Below are 21,281 nucleotides of genomic sequence, written 5' to 3'. Positions count from 1 at the left end.
AATAATTTCTAATACAACAATACAGATCTGTCCACATGTTCCCCTTTCTGTGATGTTGTTACTTTGTGTGAAGTATCACCTTTTAAATTTGATTCCCTACAACTTTAAATATGTCTGTCAATACTCTATAAATGAAAACCACTCAGATCTTTATTTTAAAGACCTTTAAAAAAATGCAAGGAACAAGTATGGCTCACTTCATAACCACAAGACGCCTTTTAAAGTCCTCACACACAATTTAACATCCTGTAAGAACATCAGTTAATATGGGATCGGAGACTATGTGCACATTCTTGGCTTTCAGACTCCATTGTCAGACTGACTAATTTGTTATATTCATATAACTATTTATAGTCAAATTAACTGATGCATACTGCAGCTGCCAAATTTGGTCAGAGCATCTGAGTTTGAATTACATCTGGTTACACAAGGGTTAAGCCCTCTTTTTATGCAATATATCTGTCCTGCACATGTTTATTTAATTTCCTAGTACTACTCATATAGTGTAGCCCATAAAAACAGCAGAAGGTACACGATATTGCCGAAAGTATTGGGACACCCCTCCAAATCATTGGATTCAGGTGTTGCAATCACCTCCATGGCTACAGGTGTAAAAAATCAAGCACCTAGGCATGCAGACTGCTTCTACAAACATTTGTGAAAGAACTGGTCACTCTCAGGAACTCAATGAATTCAAGCGTGGAACCCTGCTAGGTTGCCACCTGTGCAATAAGTCCATCTGTGAAATGTCCTTGCTACTAAATATTCCACAGTAAACTGTTAGTGGTATTATAACAAAGTGGAAGCAACTGGGAACAACAGCAATGCAGCCACAAAGTGGTAGGCCATGTAAAATGACAGAGCGGGGTCATCGCCTGCTGAAGCGCACAGTGCGCAGAAGTCGCCAACTGTCTGCAGAGTCAGTAGCTAAAGACCTCCAAACTTTGTGTGGCCTTCAGATTAGCACAACAACAGTGCATAGAGAGCTTCATGGAATGGGTTTCCATGGCTAAGCAGCTGCATCCAAGCCTTACATCACCAAGTGCAATGCAAAGCGTTGGATGCAGTGATGTAAAGCATGCCGCCACTGGACTCCGATGGACGTGTCTGGGTTTGGTAGTTGCCAGGAGAATGGTACTTGGTGTGGAGGGGGATTATGGTGTTTGGCTGTTTTTCAGGGGCTGGGCTTGGCCCCTTAGTTTCAGTGAAGGGAATTCTTAAGACGTCAGCATACCAATACATTTTGGACAATTTCATGCTCCCAGCTTTGTGGGAACAGTTTGGGAATGGCCCCTTCCTGTTCCAACATGACTGCGCACCTTGTTAAAGACTTGTGATAATGTCACGCTTACCCTTAGTGCAGGTGGTCAGGCACAATAGTGTTCTTCACCTATAGCAGCTCCCTTTCCCATAAGGCAAGCAGACCTATCGGAACTCAGTTGCCCCCAGGTCATATACACAAGCTGTTGTGCCTGGCCACCACGCCAGAGCAGACACGAGCTGAAAACAACAAAAATGTACTTGTGGTTGGCAGACAAGCAGAGAGGTTCAATGGCAGTCCAGGTACAAGGCAGGCAAGGTTCAGAATAGTCAGGGTCAAATCCGTAGTCAAAAGGTAGGCAGAGCTCAGAAAATAGTCCAAGTTCCAAACCAAGGTCGTCAACAAAAGAATCCAAACTAGCAGGCAGGGCAGGCAAACAGGGAGCTTGGAGCATATGCTACAAGCACTATCACAAGCATGAGACTGCAGGCTTGGCTGGCTTAAATCAGGTTTGGTCCCCACCCAGTGACTGGCTACATCAATCACCTTGCAGGTGGACAGGCACACAGGGAGAATGCATCACAGCCAAAACCAGGATGCTGGAATGAGGCCAGCAGCTATCAAGGAACAGGAGCACTACACACTCCTGACAACTGTTCCTTTTAACAGTGGTTGTCAGTGTAAAGCCCCTGATACATTGGTGGTAAATTGCACCATTATAGTGGTGGCCAATGTATAATTCCCTGTTTATTAGTGGTCAGTGAAAATACTCCAATTCATTGGTGGTAGGTGTACAATCCCCCATCACAATGGCAGATAGTGGGAGAAGGGCCTCTCAGATCAATAGCCAATGGGAGAACAAGTGCCCCCTTACAATGATAGTTTGTAGTAGAAAAGCTCACTTACATTGGTGACCAGTGACCAGTGGTAGAAGGGCCTTTTTTCATTATTAGTCATTTTGGAAAATGTTTCCTTCCTTTGGTAGTCAGGGGGAGAATGCCTTCATTGCATTAATAGTCATTGGAAGAGGTGTCCCCTTACATTGGTGTCATTGGAAGGTTTCCCCCCTTACATTGGTGTTCAATGACAGAAGTGTCCATTAGGAAATGGGAAAAAACAGTAGGAAAGTGCAACATTTTTTTGGTTTGTTGGTAGGAGAATATATTTATGTTTGTTATATAAGGTTACAAAAATTTCTAAACAATACAGTATTTCACCATAAGGATCACACAGAAAAGGTTGTAAATAGATACACGTAACTGTAATATAACACTGCATAGATGATGGAAAAATACTGATCATTTAGTCAGTGACTGAGCAACAACAAGCACATGCACTATACATATTTACTGTAAGGCAATAATATGATTATGGTTAAGGCAACAAGACCTCTCTACATCATGCTTCACATTAGCTGCCACCTGTGCCTGGATTATAATGTCTTGATGGTATAACCAAAATAAGGCACAATTCAGAGGTAAAACATATGTCTGAAGGTAGCCAAGGAACAATCCAGAAGGTTAGCAGCATTACCAGAGGAAGACATGAGGCATAGTTCAGGGAATGCCTAAGGTCAAAATAGAAAAACCATCAAAGCGAAGGCATCAACAAAGTTGAGATGGAAATTGGAAATTACAACGAGCAAGGGTAAGAGAAGTCAGAAAAAAACTATAAATCAGGAACTAGCAGAAGTCACCCATTGATATAGAGTAACTATACACTGGTACCCAGGGGCGGACTGACCATTTGGAAACTCGGGCACTGCCCGAGGGCCCGGGGTCAGTAGGGGGCCCCATGAGATGCCCCTGGTACCTTTTTCATAGGCTTTTTTGAGTTTGGGCAAGGACACAGGGGCCCCATGAGTTGTCAGTCCGCCCCTGCTGGTACCTAGAAAGACAGATAACTAAACTCAATAATGGGAACTGAGAAAACAATACAGAAATTGATACGGAGCAGGATCAAATCAATGCAGGACTGAAATTGTGACTGCATTACTATATATATGCATTTACTGAATGATGTATTTATTCTACTCCTGTTGGAATACATTATTCCTGTATTTTTATGCAACAACTATCAGTATTCAACAGAGATATATTCTTCAGCCAGTAGATGGAAGTGTTTATGAGTTTGCAGCTGCATCTACAGTTGTACTTTATGTTTTTGCTCTATGTAGCACTACCCTCATAAGGGCAGCTAGATTTGATTGGGTCCCCCTAAGCTTTGTACGGCCAGGCAACCACATTTTCCACACTTGTACTTTCAGAGTCAGTAAAACAGTCTTTGAGCTGTTTTTTTTAGTTGTTTCAATTAACAACTTGGATAGGGTCTAGGAGTATATGGGATCTCCAAGGAACTGTAGAACTTGTACAAAAAATGTGGACTAGCAGACATATAGCATTGTCCCTCTTTTGTGTACCTTTTCAGACTCCAGATGAATCCTTCTATTCACCCAGCTGTGTTGAGGGTATCCCTGAGCAAGGGGGGCCCAAGAGCTTGCAGTTAAAGTGATACTAAAGGTTCACCTTTTTTTTTGTTTAAAATAACAAATATATTATACTTACCTGCTCCGTGTAGTGGTTTTGCACAGAGCAGCCTGGATCCTCCTCTTCTCAGGTCCCATTTCAGAGCTCCTGACTCCTCCTTCCTGTCGAGTGTCCCCATAGCAAGCAGCTTGCTATGGGGGTACCCGAGCAGGTGTGTGCCCAAGCCACTGCTCAGTGTGTCCATTCACACATGGAACAGACACGAGTTCTCCTGCGCTCTAGGACCCAGGCGGGTGGCGGATGGATGGAACCAGAACTGGAAAAATCGACCACCAATGCATATAGAGTTGTGCAGCTCCAAACAATGCTGGGGAAGACTGACCAATACTGCAAAGCGAAACAAAAACGAGAAGCGCACCAACCTTGCGCATTAGCTCAGTAACCAAAATGTATTAATTACAAAATGATACTCACAAACAGCAAATAAAATCAGGCATGTAAGTCAGAGCTCTGATGAAGAAGGGATGCTCTTCGAAACGCGTCAGCTGTACTGAGTGTCTACCCCCATGATGGGATTCGTGCTGGCTCCTTATCTTTCAAGTCCCTCTGAGGACTTACATGCCTGATTTTATTCGCAGTTGTGAGTATCATTTTGTAGTTAAGTTTTGGTTACTGAGGCAATGCGCAAGGTTGGTGCGCTTCTCGTTTTTGTTTCGCTTTGCATTCACACATGGAGCCACATCTTGGCCCCACCCCCAGCCTTTCCTCATTGGTTGATTATCTGTGATTGACAGCTGCAGGAGCCAATGGCTCCCACCTGCTGTTTCAACCAATGAGGAGGCAGAGACCTGGGACAGCCAAGGCTGTTGTGCACATCGATAGATCGCGATGGAGCTCACTTAACTATTGAGGGGGGCTGGGGGCACTGCTGCACACAGAAGGTTTTTTACCTTCATGCATAGAATGCATGACGGTAAAAAACCTTAAACCTTTGCAACCACTTTAAGCAGACTAGAAGACAATTTGGGTATTGCATCTGACCGCCCTCTCCCCTTATCAGGGGTTGTAGGAGTACTCACAATGTCCTTGCCTAATAGCGTAGTGGGTTGGTGGCTGCCTTTGGGCCTTACACTAGGCTGCCTCCTTCCCTGTTAACAGGCTGTCCTCCCAAGGGGAGGAGATATTGAGGCAGTAGAGATCCTCCCATCCTGCTTCCTGCCTGTAAGTAGACTCCACTCCCTGTGGTCCTCTCCCAAGCTCCTCACTCCAGCTTTCCTCTCAGTCAATCTTCCACCCGACACTCCACGCTGCTCCCCAGGCTCTGTGATATTTGAGGGTTGCACTGGTCACCATGCTCAACCTCCTGCCAGGGGAATGGCCAAGATCCCTCAAGCATGCAGATCTGGGCCTCCTCCCCTCCTGCACCCCTCTTCCAGAAAGTTCTCTCTGTTTCTGGAAAAATGGGAGGGCTCACAACCCCTGACCTGTAGAACCTCCCAACCTGTCCTGAGGTGAATTCCTGCCTCACTTCCAGGCTGACTCATCCCAGGCTGCTACTCAGCCTCTGTTTTAAAAAAGGGCAAAAAAAGAAGCAGCCTATCTATATAACCTGGAGGGCATTACATCTATAATAAAGTTCCTCTTTTCAGAGAAGCAGCAGATAAACACGTGGACTGTGCATTGTCTGTTCTGTAGGGCTACATGCAGAATCTCTAAGACGTTTTGAGCGCAGACAGCCACCCAGACACTCAGGCATAGCCTGCTATAGCAAAAGAAGTGCAAGATACAGCAACAGAAAGAAGGCACCAACAGAATAAACAGAAAACGGCCAGTAACACAGCAGCAACAAAGCTTTAATTATCAAACCTGACAGTCTTGGAAATTGAAGATGAAAGGTATGTGGAAATGTATAAATGAAGTCAGACCAGAACACCCTTCAGATAAGTGAACAGAAAAAGACCAGAAAGCTCAAATCACAATCTCTCTTAGCACAGAAGATTATTAAATCATACATATACTGTATGTAAGGGTGAAATTGTTTAAGAAATGTGGGAAGGATTATAAAGGGAGCATGAAAGAGCTAATCTCCGCAATAAACTGTATTTGATTAGAAAGCTATACCAAACCAAGCTGATGAAAGGCCACAATATGCAGGATTATATAAGGCACACCCTGGAAATGGCTGAATGCCTGAGAGGTATAGGAGAAGAAATAAACGATTTTCATTTTGCAGTACTATTTACTTACTGGTTTACCAGAAAGTATAGAAATGCATGTCACAGCACTTGAACGTCCAGATGATGAACTGACATTGGAATATGTTAAGGGAAAGCTTATGGATGAATATAAGCATAAAACAGTGTATGTGCTTCTGTCGCAGAGTCTGCTTTAGGCTACACAGACATTCCGATTGGTTCTGCCCGCCTGTTTTTCAAGCAGATCCGATCAAAACCTCCATTCTGCACTATTGAGCAGCGGGGGTAAACGGACACGTGTGCATTTACCCCCGCCAACATCGGATCTGATCTGCCAAAAAGGGAAGGATGGGGTTCCAATTTCCCTTCCGTCTGTAGGATCAGGTCGGTTTTCATCAGCTCTGTGTCTGCTCTGCAGCAGCGGAGCAGACACAGAGCTGTCATCCACTTGCTCAGCGGGGATCAGCGGAGAGATCCCCTGCTGAGCAAGCAAATCCGCTATATGGGTCCGCCCCGGTTGAAAGGACACTTAAAGACAAAAAATAGGAATAAAATTGTTACATACCAAAAAAGAAACACTTGAATGTTTTGTGTGCAACAAACAAGGCCATCTAAAAGCAGATTGCAGAATCTGGAAAGATAATGCAAAAACAAACTAAACTACAAAAGGCCAAAAGTGTGAAAGAAGAAACTTATTTTTCTTCAGAAAATGAATGTTTTTTATTCCAAAAGTTGCATCTTTGCAGGCATGGCGTGTTGATTCAGGAGCTACAAGTCACATGAAAAATGACAAATTTCTTTATTTATCTTGACCAGAGTAAAAGAAAAATAATCACCACAGCTAATGGGCAAATAATGGAATCCGAAGGAATAGGAGACGGTTTTGTTTACTGTCCTATATCCCAGAATGTCACCAGAAAGATAGCTGTGAAAAATGGCCTGTATGTCCCTGCTCTTGAAACTAATGGTTTGTCAGTGAATAAGCTCACAAAATAAAGCAATGTAGTGACCTTACAAGATGACAGTTGTGCTATCACAAATGGTGATATCTTACTTGCAAAGGCTAAAATTACAGATTAACTGTATCAACTGAACTGCATTGAGGTGGTAATACTGCCAAGGAGAAAAAACATTAAAACTGCAATCACACGGACAACTTGGGCACAGAAGTCCTGACATAATACAAAATTAACAGAGAATAACTATGCAAATGCCATATGAACGGTGGAATGTAAAAACCCTGAATTTGAACCATGTAAACATTTTTGGAAGCAAAGCCCATGTGCACATCCCAAAAGAAAAATGGAAAAAATTGGTTGCTTGCGCAAAGGAAGGTGTACTTGTGCGGTAGAGTACATCTCAAAAGGGATAGAGAATTCCATACCAAGACACAAATAATGTAACCATCAGTAGAAGTGTAATTGTTGATGAAACTTCAGTGTGTTCAAAATCTCATGAACTAACACACACCCTTCAAAGTGAGGGAAATTCCACATCAGTGTCACATGAAGATAAGCTATAAAGTGACACAGAAATATAAATTAATGCAGACAATCCAAATGCTGTAAAATAAGAAAGAGGCTTGAATCAGGAAATCTACAAGCAATAAAGGCATCCCAGCCAAACATCTGGTTTATGTTGCTCGCATAGCATTAAAACCAGAGCCAGATTCATGGGATGACTTCCAACCCAAAAGAAATAGATTTATAGAACTGAGATCTGAAATTGACTAATATAAGGAGTAATTGTTGAGTGGGGGTGGTAGAATACATTGTTCATGCATTTTTGTGAAACAACGATCAGTATTCAGTAAAGATATATTCTTTAGCCAGTAGATGGTAGTGTTTATAAATATGTAGCAGCATCTATGGCTGTACGCTTTCTTTTCTCTATAATAATGTTCCTGTTTCCAGTTTGCAGAGAAGCAGCAGATAAACACTTGTGGACTGTACAATGTCTGTTTTGTAGGGCTATACACAGAATCTTTAACAAGACCACAGAACCCGGAGCTATAAAGTCAGATGAAGAATAGAATGCCTGCTAGTGTATCTGAAGGGAAGCTGGGCTGGAATTATACTAGCTTGATCAAGAGCCCTTGAGTTACAAGGGTTATATGGGCTCTAGTTTCCCTAATGTTTCTGGATATAACATCAGCCTCAGCCTTTTATAAACTAGGTTTGTAAGTTATAGAGAACAAAAAATGAGAAATAGTATATTAAATATACTCTAGATTTTTATGTTTTGTGTATCCTGTGAAACCATACACAATGTAGTCTACTTGCACAATACAACACCGTCACTATAGACACCTGCTGTTCTAGACCTAACAATTACAAATGTAGGGAGTATCTCTAGTGCTGGGCCATTAATCAAATGCAAGTATATAGTAAAATTAACAATAATGTCTCCTTGTTGATCTTGCTGCGTACTTGTATATGGTGTTGTACCCAGTAATAGGAATTTTCATTGTTATCTCCACTCACACAACTCCTGAAATGCAAGTTTAATCCATAGTTTGCAAATCCTAAGACTTTCTGCAAAAAAAAAGTGCACATGTAACAGACTGAAATCAGCTGCTTACAAGGAGAATGTATCATGTTAGTGAGCCAGCTAGTCTGGCCAGGTTAGGGTTGATGATGTCTTTGCTGGCTTGGTTGCTCATTCTCTGTGACTTCAACATACCTGTTACTCTTAACACTCCTGCTACCTTTGAGCCTAACTACTTCTTTTGACCTAAAACAATGGACACATGCTTCTATTCACTCTAATGGGAACTGCCTCGACCTTGTATTCTCCTACCTATGCACCCCTTGCAACCTCACCAACTTTCCTTTTCCTCTCTCTGATCACTCCCTTTATTAGCTTCCCCCTCTCCTTGACTTCCTCCTCCTTGTCTTCCAACTTCCGAACAGTTAGCACTAGAAACCTTCCCTAACTTAACCCTTCTCCTTCTCTCTTATCCACCGTGGGCACATTGCCCCCCCTCACTACACACAGAATTAGGCCCTGACTGCTGCAGCCCTGGCAAACAGACAATACCAGATGCCTCAAAAAACATAGCCATGCTCTTGAGCGTTTATGGTGTAAGACTAAGGCCCAGCAAGACTTCGATCAATATAAATCTGCCCTTCAAAAATACAATTCCTTTAACCAATGATACCACAAAGCTCCTAAATCACTCCCTGGTTATCTTTCGCCTTGACTACTGCAACTCCCTGCTCATTGGCTTACTTTTACATAGGCTATCCCCCAGTCCATCATGAATGCTGCTACCAGGCTATACCACCTTACCAACCATTCAGTGTCTGCTACCCCTCTCTGTCAATCCTTCCACTAGCTTCCACTCACCCAACGAATAAAATTCTAAATACAAACAACAACTTACAAAGCCATCCAAAACTCTGCCCCCAGCTGCATCACCAACCTGGTCTTAAAATATCAACCAAACTGCTCTCTTTGATCCTCCCAAGACCTTCTGTTCTCTAGTTCCCATGTCACCTCCTCCCATGCTCGCATCCAGAACTTCTCCCGAGCTTCTCCCATCCTATGGAACTCCCTACCCCAATCTGTCCGGCTATCTCCTAATCTTTATACCTTTAGACAATCCCTGAAAACCATTCTCTTTAAAGAAGCCTATCCTGCTTCTAACAAGTAAACTGCCATTTATTCCCTCTATCAGTTCATCCCCCACAGCTATTACCTTTTGTATCACTCAACCCTTCCTCTTAGATTGTAAGCTCTAATGAGCAGGGCCCTCTGTTTCCTCTTGTACCAAATTGTATTGTAATTGTAATGTCTACCTTCATTTTGTAAAGCGCTGTGCAAACTGTTGGCGCTATATAAATCCTGTATAATAATAATAATTCAACATTTTTTACAAATAAGTTTGAAAAGTGTGGCATGCATTTGTATTCAGCCCCCCGAGTCAATACTTTGTAGAACCACCTTTCAATACAATTACAGCTTCAGATCTTTTTGGAGATTTCTCTACCAGCTTTGCATCTAGAGAGTGAAATTTCTGCCCATTCTTCTTTACAAAATAGCTCAAGCTCTGTCAGATTGGATGAACATCAATTTTCAAGTCTTGCCACATATTCTCGGTTGGATTTGGGTTTGGACTTTGACTGGGCCATTTTAACACATGAATATGCTTTGATCTAAACCATTCCATTGTAGCTCTGGCTGTATGTCTAGGGTGGTTGTCCTGCTGGAAAGTGAAGCTCCACCCCAGTCTCAAGTCTTTTGCAGACTTTAACAGGTTTTATTCTAAGATTGCCCTGTATTTGGCTCGATCCATCTTCCCATCAACTCTGATCAGCTTCCCTGTCCCTGCTGAAGATAAGCATCCCCACATGATGCTGCCACCACCACCATGTTTCACAGTGGGGATGGTGTGTTCAGGGTGCAGTGTTAGTTTTCTGCCACACATAGAATTTTGCTTTTAGGCCAAAGTGTTTAATTTTGGTCTCATCTGACCAGAGCACCTTCTTCCACATGTTTGCTTTGTCCCCCACATGGCTTCTCTCAAACTGCAAACGGGATTTCTTATGGCTTTCATTCAGCAATGGCTTTCTTCTTGCCACTCTTCCATAAAGACCGGATTTTTAGAGTGCACGATTAATAGTTGTCCTGTGGACAGATTCTCCCACCTGAGTTGTGGATCTCTGCAGCTCCTCCAGAGTTACCATTGACCTCTTGGCTGCTTCTCTGATTAATGCCACCCTTGCCCAGCCTGTCAGTTTAGGTAGACGGGCAGAGTGAAAATTATACCATATGGCGCCGCTCCAAGCTATGGATGCAAGGAAAAGAAGAGGGAAGCATGAGTCCAAGCGATTGAAGTGTCAGCCAATACAAGTGAAGGGATGGACGCTGCTCAACCGACCCCAGGAGTCCAATTTTAAGGAATGGCCGTACTGGCCACGCCCTCTAATGCGTATTGCCCCACCCACTGGGGCTTGGTCACAGAGGTGGACGGCTATGTCTCGGTAGGTTTGCAGTTGTGCCATACTCTTTCCATTTTCGGATGATGGATTGAACAGTGCTCCATGAGATGTTCAAAGCTTGGGATACTTTTTTTCAAATAACCTAACCCTGCTTTAAACTCCTCCACAACTTTATCCCTAACCTGTCTGGTGTGTTCCTTGGCCTTCATGATGCTGTTTGTTCACTAATGTTCTCTAACAAACCTCTGTGGGCTTCACAGAACAGCTGTATTTATACTGAGATTAAATTAAATTATACACAGGTGGACTCTATTTACTAATTAGACTTCTGAAGGCAATTGGTTCCATTAGATTTTAGTTAGGGGTATCAGAGTAAAGGGAGCTGAATACAAATACACACCACAGGTTTCAAATATTTATTTGTAAACAATTTTACAATGGAATGGTTTAGATCAAAGATCAAATGGCCCAATCAAAGTCCAGACCTAAATCCAACTGAGAATCTGTGGCAAGACTTGAACATGCAGTTTACAGACGCTCTCTATGCAGTCTGCCAGAGCTGGAGCTATTTTGAATTTGTCAAAAATTTCACTCTCTAGATGTGCAAAGCTGGTAGAGACATACCAAAAAAGACTTGCAGCTGTAATTGCAGTGAAAGGTGGTTCTACAAAGTATTGACTCAGGAGGGCTGAATACAAATGCATGCCACACTTTTCACATATTTGTTTGCAAAACATTTTGAAAAGCATTTATCATTTTCCTTACACAATTATGTGCCACTTTGTGTTGGTCTATCACATAAAATCCCAATAAAATACATTTACGTTTTTGGTTGTAACATGACAAAATGTGGAAAATTTCAAGCGGTATGAATACTTTTTCAAGGCACTGTAAGTAATACAAGTGACCTGAACAGTGTCTGAGGATTAAAAGGCTGCCTGATATATTGAGGCAGCCACAAGTAATGTACATGCGAATATATTTTACAGAACTGAAAGGTGACACTGCCACAAATTAGACTACAGATGTTTTTACTGATGACAATCCAGTTTTACTATCAGGTCCAGTTTGAGTCAAAAAGCGGATCCTGGGCAGTACTTAAAATGATATCCCCTGTGTTAGTATATCTGACAGCCTACGGCTCAGTTTACAAGTCAAAGCACAAGGATAAGAATTCTTATTTTCAAAAGCTGACCGTTCTTTTCAGCTGATTCCAATGAAAATTGACAATTATGTTCGCGTGGCCGAAAATGAGAATCCTTATGTTAAGCACAAATTAGTATAGAGCAGGGCCCTCTGTTTCCTCTTGTACCAAATTGTATTGTAACTGTAATGTCTGCCTTCATTTTGTAAAGCTCTGCGCAAACTGTTGGCACTATATAAATCCTGTATAATAATAATAATAGTGCGATTTAATTGGTAAATTCAGTACTGTTGTACTAAAGCCAGAGTGTTTTAGGAGGTGCTGCTTAGTCGATGACAATACTGTCTCAGTAGGCTATAGCACACTACAATCCATTTTAGAGGGTTATATTTTAAAATACTTTTTTATTTATTATCACTTGAAAATTAGGGTTAGCTGATACTGTTTGTTCATAAAAGGCACTGAAGATTTAGCAGCTAAGTGGAATAAGTAAAAACTGCAAGAAATCAAGGCTATGGTTAAAGGTCAGCATTATGGGTTAGTTTTACTGTAAGTTAGTGATGTAGGGTAGGGGGCTGTTCAATCATTCCAAGTCATAGGTCTGTCTAAATTACCTCTGAAGCATTTTCATTTACCTTGACTTCAAATTAAAAAATGCCAGAAATGCACTGTAGAAACAGCATACACAAGTATATAAAAACAAAGTATGTTATTTCAGTTTCTTCTTCCTACAAGTCATGCCTTCCCAATAAAGAGATTAATAGACTATAAGTAAAACTAAAGTAACAATCACCAAATTCATATTGGTAAAGATTTGTATTTTTCAGAAACTAGTAGTAAATACCTACTAATAGTGTTTCAGATAGTTTTCAAGATGATATGATATGACTGAACCAATAAAACAAACTTACTGTTTCTGCTATAACCTGAAGATGTCAAAGAGGGAACACACTGACACATCTGATAGAAATACTAAGTCATTTTTCCTTTCCTGGGGCAAATATTTGTTTAAAACATTTTACCTGTAATAATCTGCTGAAAGCCACTAAATGTTGTGCTACAAACCTTCCCATGTCCTTCAAGAAATATACCTTTACTACAGTATATAGTGACTAGTTTTTCCTTCTAAAAATAAATGTGGTTGTTTTTTATGTGGCTGTTTAAGTGTTAGAAACGCACATTCATTTTCAACAATAAAAACTTTTACTGCCTGAATTATTTCACCCCCTATCACACCCAAAAAGTCAACTTTTAGCATAGATTATATAAAGTTACAGACTCATAACCTTGCCCTAACCCTTAAATTGAGCTTAATCCTTGCCACCCTAAACCTCAGGTTGCGTTTGCACTAATATAACATAAACATTTTATGAAACACCAAACTCAATCTATGCAATCAAAGTTTTGCCATCTATATACAGTGCATGAAATTATAGTATGCAAAGAGATCTTTAGATTTTTGAAACCTAGGAAAGATTCTTGGGAATACATATGCAATAAACTCCCATACCTCTTATTGTCTTGTTTTTATTTCTTAGACATGCAAGGTATAATCTGCTTGACAAAATACCTTTTTATTTATTCCTCATTTTCTATGATCTTGAGTGTATGTATATTTACACTTAAAAACAAAATTGCCATCTCCCTGTGCCTCTGTGGGTTTCCTCTGGATAGTCGAAAGATATGCTGGTAGGTTAATTAGATCATGTCTAAATTGGCCCTAGTATGTATGAATGTAAGTTAGGGAGCTTAGATTGTACGCCCTTTGAGGGTTAGGGACTGATATGTATGTACAATATATATGTAAAGCGCTGTGTACGTTGACGGCGCTATCTAAGTACTTAAAATAAATAAAAATAAATCTTTTGATCTAACAAAGTCTATTCCTCTCATTTTCTCTCTCTACCTCTCTAAAAAGATAATGCTTTCCATGCATGGTTTTAAGGGGGCATAAGTACACTGAAATAACAACGAAATTGATTTATATTATCATGCTACAATAAAAAAAACTTTCCACTTACACAGATTTATATAGCTGAATGTCTTCCAAATCCAACTGCTGTCGTCTTCTTCTGTATTATCTTATACAGGTGTTAAAACGTGGAACTCTTTGATGTTTTACTAAATGTATAGCCGTACATTTATAGAGACATGAAAAGGGAGAGCTTAGGATAAGGATGTCAAAATATATATAGTATACTTCCTGTCCTTTCTACGTGTAAAAAACAAAGTTGATATAGCTAGGTAACCACATGCTAGCAAATACTTTTGAAGATTTAGGGCACCTGTCATAGGGCATGCAAACAAATTAAGTTTTAAGATGCAAAACAGGCATTGTGGTATTCCATTTGTTGGAAAATATTTTTCATTCCTTCCATTGACCTGATTTGCTTTTGCAGCCCTTGCTCCACAGTAATTTTTGCATAAGGAAATTATCTCTACTTTTCTATCCCACTACTTATAATTTTTCCGATAAAAATGTGTTTGAAATTCAAATGATCAGGCAGGCATTCCGTAACGGAAACAAAACAACCTAAAACTAAACAAAAAGAAGCATTTTTTTTAACAATAAATGTATATCATTTAATAAAATCAAAGACATTGCACAGAATAAAGTGAAAACATACAAATCACTTGAAATTAATTTAATTCCCCATTCCTCTTAGATTGTAAACTCTAATGAGCCGGGCCCTCTGTTTCCTCTTGTACCAAATTGTATTGCAACTGTGATGTCTAACTTCAATTTGTAAAGCGCTGTGCAAACTGTTGGCGCTATATAAATCCTGTATAATAATAATATATACTGGACAGACAAGACATGACAATTAAGTGAAGTCTGTGTATGCAGATATTTACTGTTCTGGGTTCTGAACTGATTTTTTTCCTGATTTGTCACTTAAATTATTTTAAAACCTAGATATTACTTTGTAAAAGTAGTGGTGGCTCATTACTGTGCTGTACAGTACATAGACTGTTCAGGAAGCAGAGCTCTGGGAAGAACCCAGCAGATCCCAACCACTATAGTACAGGCTGCCTGCAGAAAACTACAGGAGGTGGCAGAGAGAAGACCAGTCACTCTGCACAAGTAGAGAGAGCAACAGTGACTGGTCGTTATTACAGGAAGCTCTGCACAGAGGCAAAGGTTTACACCAGATCACTGTACAAAGCACATCAAATATCAAGATTGCACACACCGCTTGTATTTAGACACTATCTGCTTATCTTGGAGTTCAGCTTTAAATCTGATGTTAAGGTATAAATTTTATTGCAAGTTACCTTGCTCCAGCTTGGACTAATGTAAGTATGTATATTTCATACATGAGCGATCACTATGAAAGCTTTTAGTAACTGCTAATACAGAGATAGCGGTGATTACTTTTGTAGCAAGGGTGCAAAAGTGTGGCCATCCAGTAGTATCTTTGTTTAATGCTGAGGCTGTGTCTCTCATTCTACAGAGCCATAAGTAGGTAGCTTGCCATGAACACCAAGACAACATTCTCAATGGTTAAGTGAAAATATTTTGTGCTGCCATTATCCTAATAAAAAAAAAGCAAGTGAAATGCATTTAGTGTGAACTGGCCCTCAGTCAGTGTTTTGGCACAGAAAAATGTAGGTGCATTTCAACATGCTGGACAAATGAGAAAATTGCCAGAAGTGTGCCAAAAGGGACACAGTTTACATTACCTTTCCACACAAATGGTAAAAGGAAATGCCTTCAGGTGATGTCAGGAATGGACTGGCCAGCAATGGTGGGACTCACCTGCCTTTTGATCTGCAGTACCAGGGCTGGCCAGCGGGTGCTCCCAGCAATCAGAGACTCAACCTTTCAGCCAGCTAACACCTGGAACTGATGATACTGGTGTATTTAAGGGATGGCCAGACTTGCAGACTCTGCCTTGGTGTTGTGTTTGTCCTGGGCCCTGTATCTGTCCTGCATCCTGTTTCTGTTCCTTTGCTGACCCTGCCTGATCTGAACCGCTGCTGACTTCTCCTGCTCTGATCCCGGCTCGCTCCTGACCATCCCTCTGCCTGACCCTCTGTACCACGCTGCTTGCTACCTGTTCTGATCCCTGGCTTGTGACCCTGACCATCCCTCTGCCTGACCCTCTGTACTACGCTGCTAGCTACCTGCTGAACCTGGCCTGTGACCCCGACCCATCTCCGCTTGCTCCCCCTGTACCTACCTGCCCTATTGATATTGACCCGGCCTGCCTGACGACGCTTGTTTGTATGTACTGTTATCTGTGGGTGGTTGGTTTGGTTTGTTTGCACTGTATTATGTTTTAGTATTGCACTACGTTTATGTTTGTATGGTTAGTGTTAATAAATTATATTGTTTATCACATATCTGAAGTCTGCGTTTCCCTGCGTCAGTCACACACCTCTGGTCACACCTGGGAGCCCTGACATTACACCAAGGCCAATCCTGACCAGAAGTGGCTGCACAGGGAAGCCATCTTGGCTTGTTGCTGGGAAGGATGGATCTGGATGAGGTTGTGTATTTATATCTGCTAGTGTTTGATGACAGAGAGTATGCTTATCAGACTCTGAAGGAGTATCCCCGGGATGAACTGCTAGAATGTATACGGATCGCTCATGTTCTAGTAGATCAGGGCACAGATTTCTCTATGGTGCAGCCATTGATTAAGGTTTGTGTTGAGTTGGTTTCATCTGGTTTCCCCGAATGCAGGGATGAATTTTTGCCACCATTTAGTGCAGACCAGGTAGAGTCCCTGGTATGGTTATTAGAGGATGATGTGGGTTACTTTCTGGAACGTTATTCCACATGTTCACCACAGACACTAAGAGATTGTATAAACGCAGTGCAGTCTTTGGTCAGACAGGCTTTGTGTAAGCTCAGCTTTGTTCAACCCATACTGCAGACATGGACAGACTTGTTGCACCCAGCCTCAGTCAGCTTACAAAGACCCAGTCCTGCTTCTAATCTATTTCCTCAAAGCTCTACTCCTGTATTCCCAACAACTCCCCCAGTTACAGCCCAGTATACTTGGCTATCTACCGCATGTCAGTACCCTGTTCCCACTCGCTGCACCTATCCTGCCTTTAACCCTGTAAAAAAGCCCTCTGTAGCAACTGCTCCCTCTTCTGTTCCATCCTCCAGTTCTTCTCTGTCTCCAGCTGCTCCATTCGTTTGCAGACCTGCGTTTACTTGCAGTGCTCCAGTAGTTAAACCAGAAAAAAGCGAAAATTCTTTCCAACCAATACCATCCTGCCAGTATCCAAACCGGTGAACCTGCCTTCCGTGGTTCAGCCTGAATCCTCTACTCAGCCTGAAGCCTCTACTCAGCCTGATGCCTGTACTCAGCCTGATGCCTGTACGCAGCCTGATGCCTCTCTTCTGCCTGAAGCCTCTACTCGGCCTGATGCCTCTACTCGGCCTGATGCCTCTACTCGGCCTGGAGCCTCTACTCGGCCTGAAGCCTCTACTCGGCCTGAAGCCTCTACTCGGCCTGAAGCCTCTACTCAGCCTGAAGCCTCTACTCAGCTTGAAGCCTCTTCTCAGCCGGACGCCGGGATTCAGCCTGATGCCTCTACCCAGCATGATGAACTGATCCAGCCTGACGATCCTATTAGGCCAGTTGACTCGATGCCCGCTGTTGATCCAGATGATCCGGTACCTGATCCGGTGCCCGCTATCGTGCCAATTGACTCAGAGCCCGCTGTCGTACCTGGTGACCCGATGCCCGCTGTCGAGCCAGACGATCCAATGCCTGGTGACCCGGTGCCCACTGTCGTGCCTGTTGACTCGGAGCCCACTGCCTTGTCAGATGACGCGGTGCCCACTGTCGAGCCAAATGACCTGATGCCTGGTGACCCAGTGCCCGCTGTCATACCTGGTGACCCGATGCCCGCTGTCGAGCCAGACAATCCGGTACCTGATGACCCGGTGCCCACTGTCGTGCCTGTTGACTCGGAGCCCACTGCCTTGCCAGATGACGCGGTGCTCGCTGTCGAGCCAAATGACTTGATGCCTGGTGACCCGATGCCCGCTGTCCAGTCAGACGATCCAATGTCTGACCCAGTGCCCGCGGTCATACCAGTTGACTCGGAGCCCACTGTCGTGCCTGGTGACTCGGTGCCCACCGCTTCGCCTGGGGGCCCGAGACCTGTCGCTCCGCCTGGGGGTCCGGCGCCCGCCGCTCCGCCTGGGGGTCCGGCGCCCGCCGCCCCGCCTGGGGGCCCGAGACCTGTCGCTCCGCCTGAGGGCCCGAGACCTGTCGCTCCGCCTGGGGGTCCGGCGCCCGCCGCTCCGCCTGAGGGCCCGAGACCTGTCGCTCCGCCTGGGGGTCCGGTGCCCGCCGCTCCGCCTGAGGGCCCGAGACCTGTCGCTCCACCTGGGGGTCCGGCGCCCGCCGCTCCGCCTGAGGGCCCGAGACCTGTCGCTCTACCTGGGGTCCGGCGCCCGCCGCTCCGCCTGAGGGCCCGAGACCTGTCGCTCCACCCGGGGGTCCGGCGCCCGCCGCTCCGCCTGAGGGCCCGAGACCTGTCGCTCCATCTGGGGGTCCGGCGCCCGCCGCTCCGCCTGAGGGCCCGAGACCTGTCGCTCCGCCTGGGGGTCCGGCGCCCGCCGCTCCGCCTGAGGGCCCGAGACCTGTCGCTCCGCCTGGGGGTCCGGCGCCCGCCGCTCCGCCTGAGGGCCCGAGACCTGTCGCTCCACCTGGGGGTCCGGCGCCCGCCGCTCCGCCTGAGGGCCCGAGACCTGTCGCTCCACCTGGGGGTCTGCCCGCCGCTCCGCCTGAGGGCCCGAGACCTGTCGCTCCACCTGGGGGTCCGGCGCCCGCCGCTCCGCCTGAGGGCCCGAGACCTGTCGCTCCACCTGGGGGTCCGGCGCCCGCCGCTCCGCCTGAGGGCTTGAGACCTGTCGCTCCATCTGGGGGTCCGGCGCCCGCCGCTCCGCCTGGGGGCCCGATGCCTGTCGCCCCGCCTGGGGGCCCGACGCCCGGGGGCCCGATGCCGGTCGCCCCGCCCGGGGGCCCGATGCCGGTCGCCCCGCCCGGGGGCCCGATGCCCGTCGCCCCGCCCGGGGGCCCGATGCCCGTCGCCCCGCCCGGGGGCCCGATGCCGGTCGCACCGCCCGGGGGCCCGGTGCCTGTCGCCCTGCCCGGGGGCCCGCTGCGTGCCGCTCCGCCCGGGGGCCCGGTGCCTGCCGCTCCGCCCGGGGGCCCGGTGCCTGCCGCCCCGCCCGGGGGCCCGGTGCCTGTCGCCCCGCCCGGGGGCCCGGTGCCTGTCGCCCCGCCCGGGGGCCCGGAGTCCTGCCCGATGTGCCTCTGCCCGGAGTCCAGCCCGATGTGCCTCTGCCCGGAGTCCAGCCCGATGTGCCTCTGCCCGGAGTCCAGCCCGATGTGCCTCTGCCCGGAGTCCAGCCCGATGTGCCTCTGCCCGGAGTTTAGCCCGATGTGCCTCTGCCCGGTGTGCCTCTGCCCGATGTGCCTCTGCCCGGAGTCCAGCCCGATGTGCCTCTGCCCGGAGTCCAGCCCGATGTGCCTCTGCCCGGAGTCCAGCCCGATGTGCCTCTGCCCGGAGTCCAGCCCGATGTGCCTCTGCCCGGAGTCCAGCCCGATGTGCCTCTGCCCGGAGTCCAGCCCGGTGTGCCTCTGCCCGGAGTCCAGCCCGGTGTGCCGCTGCCCGGAGTCCTGCCCGGTGTGCCAGTCTTTGATATCCCGCCAGTTACCAGACCCGGGCGGTGGAACATTTTGCCCAGCTAGGACTGTTTGGAGCGTCCTGAGGCCGCTCCTTGAGGGGGGGGGTACTGTCAGGAATGGACTGGCCAGCAATGGTGGGACTCACCTGCCTTTTGATCTGCAGTACCAGGGCTGGCCAGCGGGTGCTCCCAGCAATCAGAGACTCAACCTTGCAGCCAGCTAACACCTGGAACTGATGATACTGGTGTATTTAAGGGATGGCCAGACTTGCAGACTCTGCCTTGGTGTTGTGTTTGTCCTGGGCCCTGTATCTGTCCTGCATCCTGTTTCTGTTCCTTTGCTGACCCTGCCTGATCTGAACCGCTGCTGACTTCTCCTGCTCTGATCCCGGCTCGCTCCTGACCATCCCTCTGCCTGACCCTCTGTACCACGCTGCTTGCTACCTGTTCTGATCCCTGGCTTGTGACCCTGACCATCCCTCTGCCTGACCCTCTGTACTACGCTGCTAGCTACCTGCTGAACCTGGCCTGTGACCCCGACCCATCTCCGCTTGCTCCCCCTGTACCTACCTGCCCTATTGATATTGACCCGGCCTGCCTGACGACGCTTGCTTGTATGTACTGTTATCTGTGGGTGGTTGGTTTGGTTTGTTTGCACTGTATTATGTTTTAGTATTGCACTGCGTTTATGTTTGTATGGTTAGTGTTAATAAATTATATTGTTTATCACATATCTGAAGTCTGCGTTTCCCTGCGTCAGTCACACACCTCTGGTCACACCTGGGAGCCCTGACAGGTGATTTCAAATTAAGGCTCCAGAACAGAGATTTTCATGTAACACCAGCCAAACTATTGGCATAGGTCCTCTCCAGCCATCTACAACTCATGCACCTTGAAATATATTATGGTCTTTCAACAATCTCGTTCTCTGTAACATATTCAGTATCTTAGAGGTGAAGTTGCACTCTAACATTTGGAAATCTTCACACGGATGAACTTCTTTTTTAGCAGCAATTTGCTGATGGGGTATTTTTTATGGATGTCCTCACCAAAGATGGTAATGGGAAAATGTGCCTGGTGGAAACAGAGCCCTGGCTTCATATAATAGATTGTCAGTGTCACCTGGTTCTTCTAGATCTCCTTGCAAACTTTGAAGATTTGTGTAATCAACAATCTGTGACTATTCTTGGGGATGAATGGTTCTTTTGTTTTTTGCAAAAACAGTGGAAATAGCTTATGTGTACAGTAAAGGAAATAAGTATTTGATCCTCTGCTGATTTTGAATGTTTGCCCACTCACAAAGAAATGATCAGTCTAAAAATCGAATGGTAGGTGTATTGTAACACTGAGAGACAGAATGGCAACAACAAATTCAATAGAAATGCATGTCTAACAAATTATGCACTGATTTGCATGTTCATGAGGGAAATAAATATTTGATCCCCGGCACAAAACATGACTTAGTACTTGTTGGCGAATCCCTTGTTGGCAATCATAGAGGTCATACGTTTCCTGTAGTTGACCACCAGGTTTGCACACATCTCAGGAGGGATTTGGCCCACTCCTCTTGGCAGATCCTCTCCAAGTCA

At 45.4% G+C, this 21,281-nt stretch overlaps 1 protein-coding gene across 1 annotated transcript in view; it reads right to left on the bottom strand.

Annotated features, from left to right (window-relative positions):
• Positions 1 to 14,232, bottom strand: part of RGS21 (regulator of G protein signaling 21) — an 83,742-nt gene extending 69,510 nt beyond the window's left edge. The window contains exon 1 of the mRNA XM_089692602.1: positions 14,051 to 14,232. The gene's annotated coding sequence lies outside the window, so the exon portion shown is untranslated. The remainder of the gene's footprint in view (positions 1 to 14,050) is intronic.
• Positions 14,233 to 21,281: the final 7,049 nt, after the last annotated feature.

This window comes from Staurois parvus, unplaced genomic scaffold (genome assembly GCF_062004578.1).
Source record: "Staurois parvus isolate SC_StPar_1 unplaced genomic scaffold, SC_StPar_1.0 ptg000597l, whole genome shotgun sequence".
Classification (NCBI taxonomy): Eukaryota; Metazoa; Chordata; class Amphibia; order Anura; family Ranidae; genus Staurois; species Staurois parvus.
This window is presented reverse-complemented; position numbering and strand designations above follow the sequence as displayed.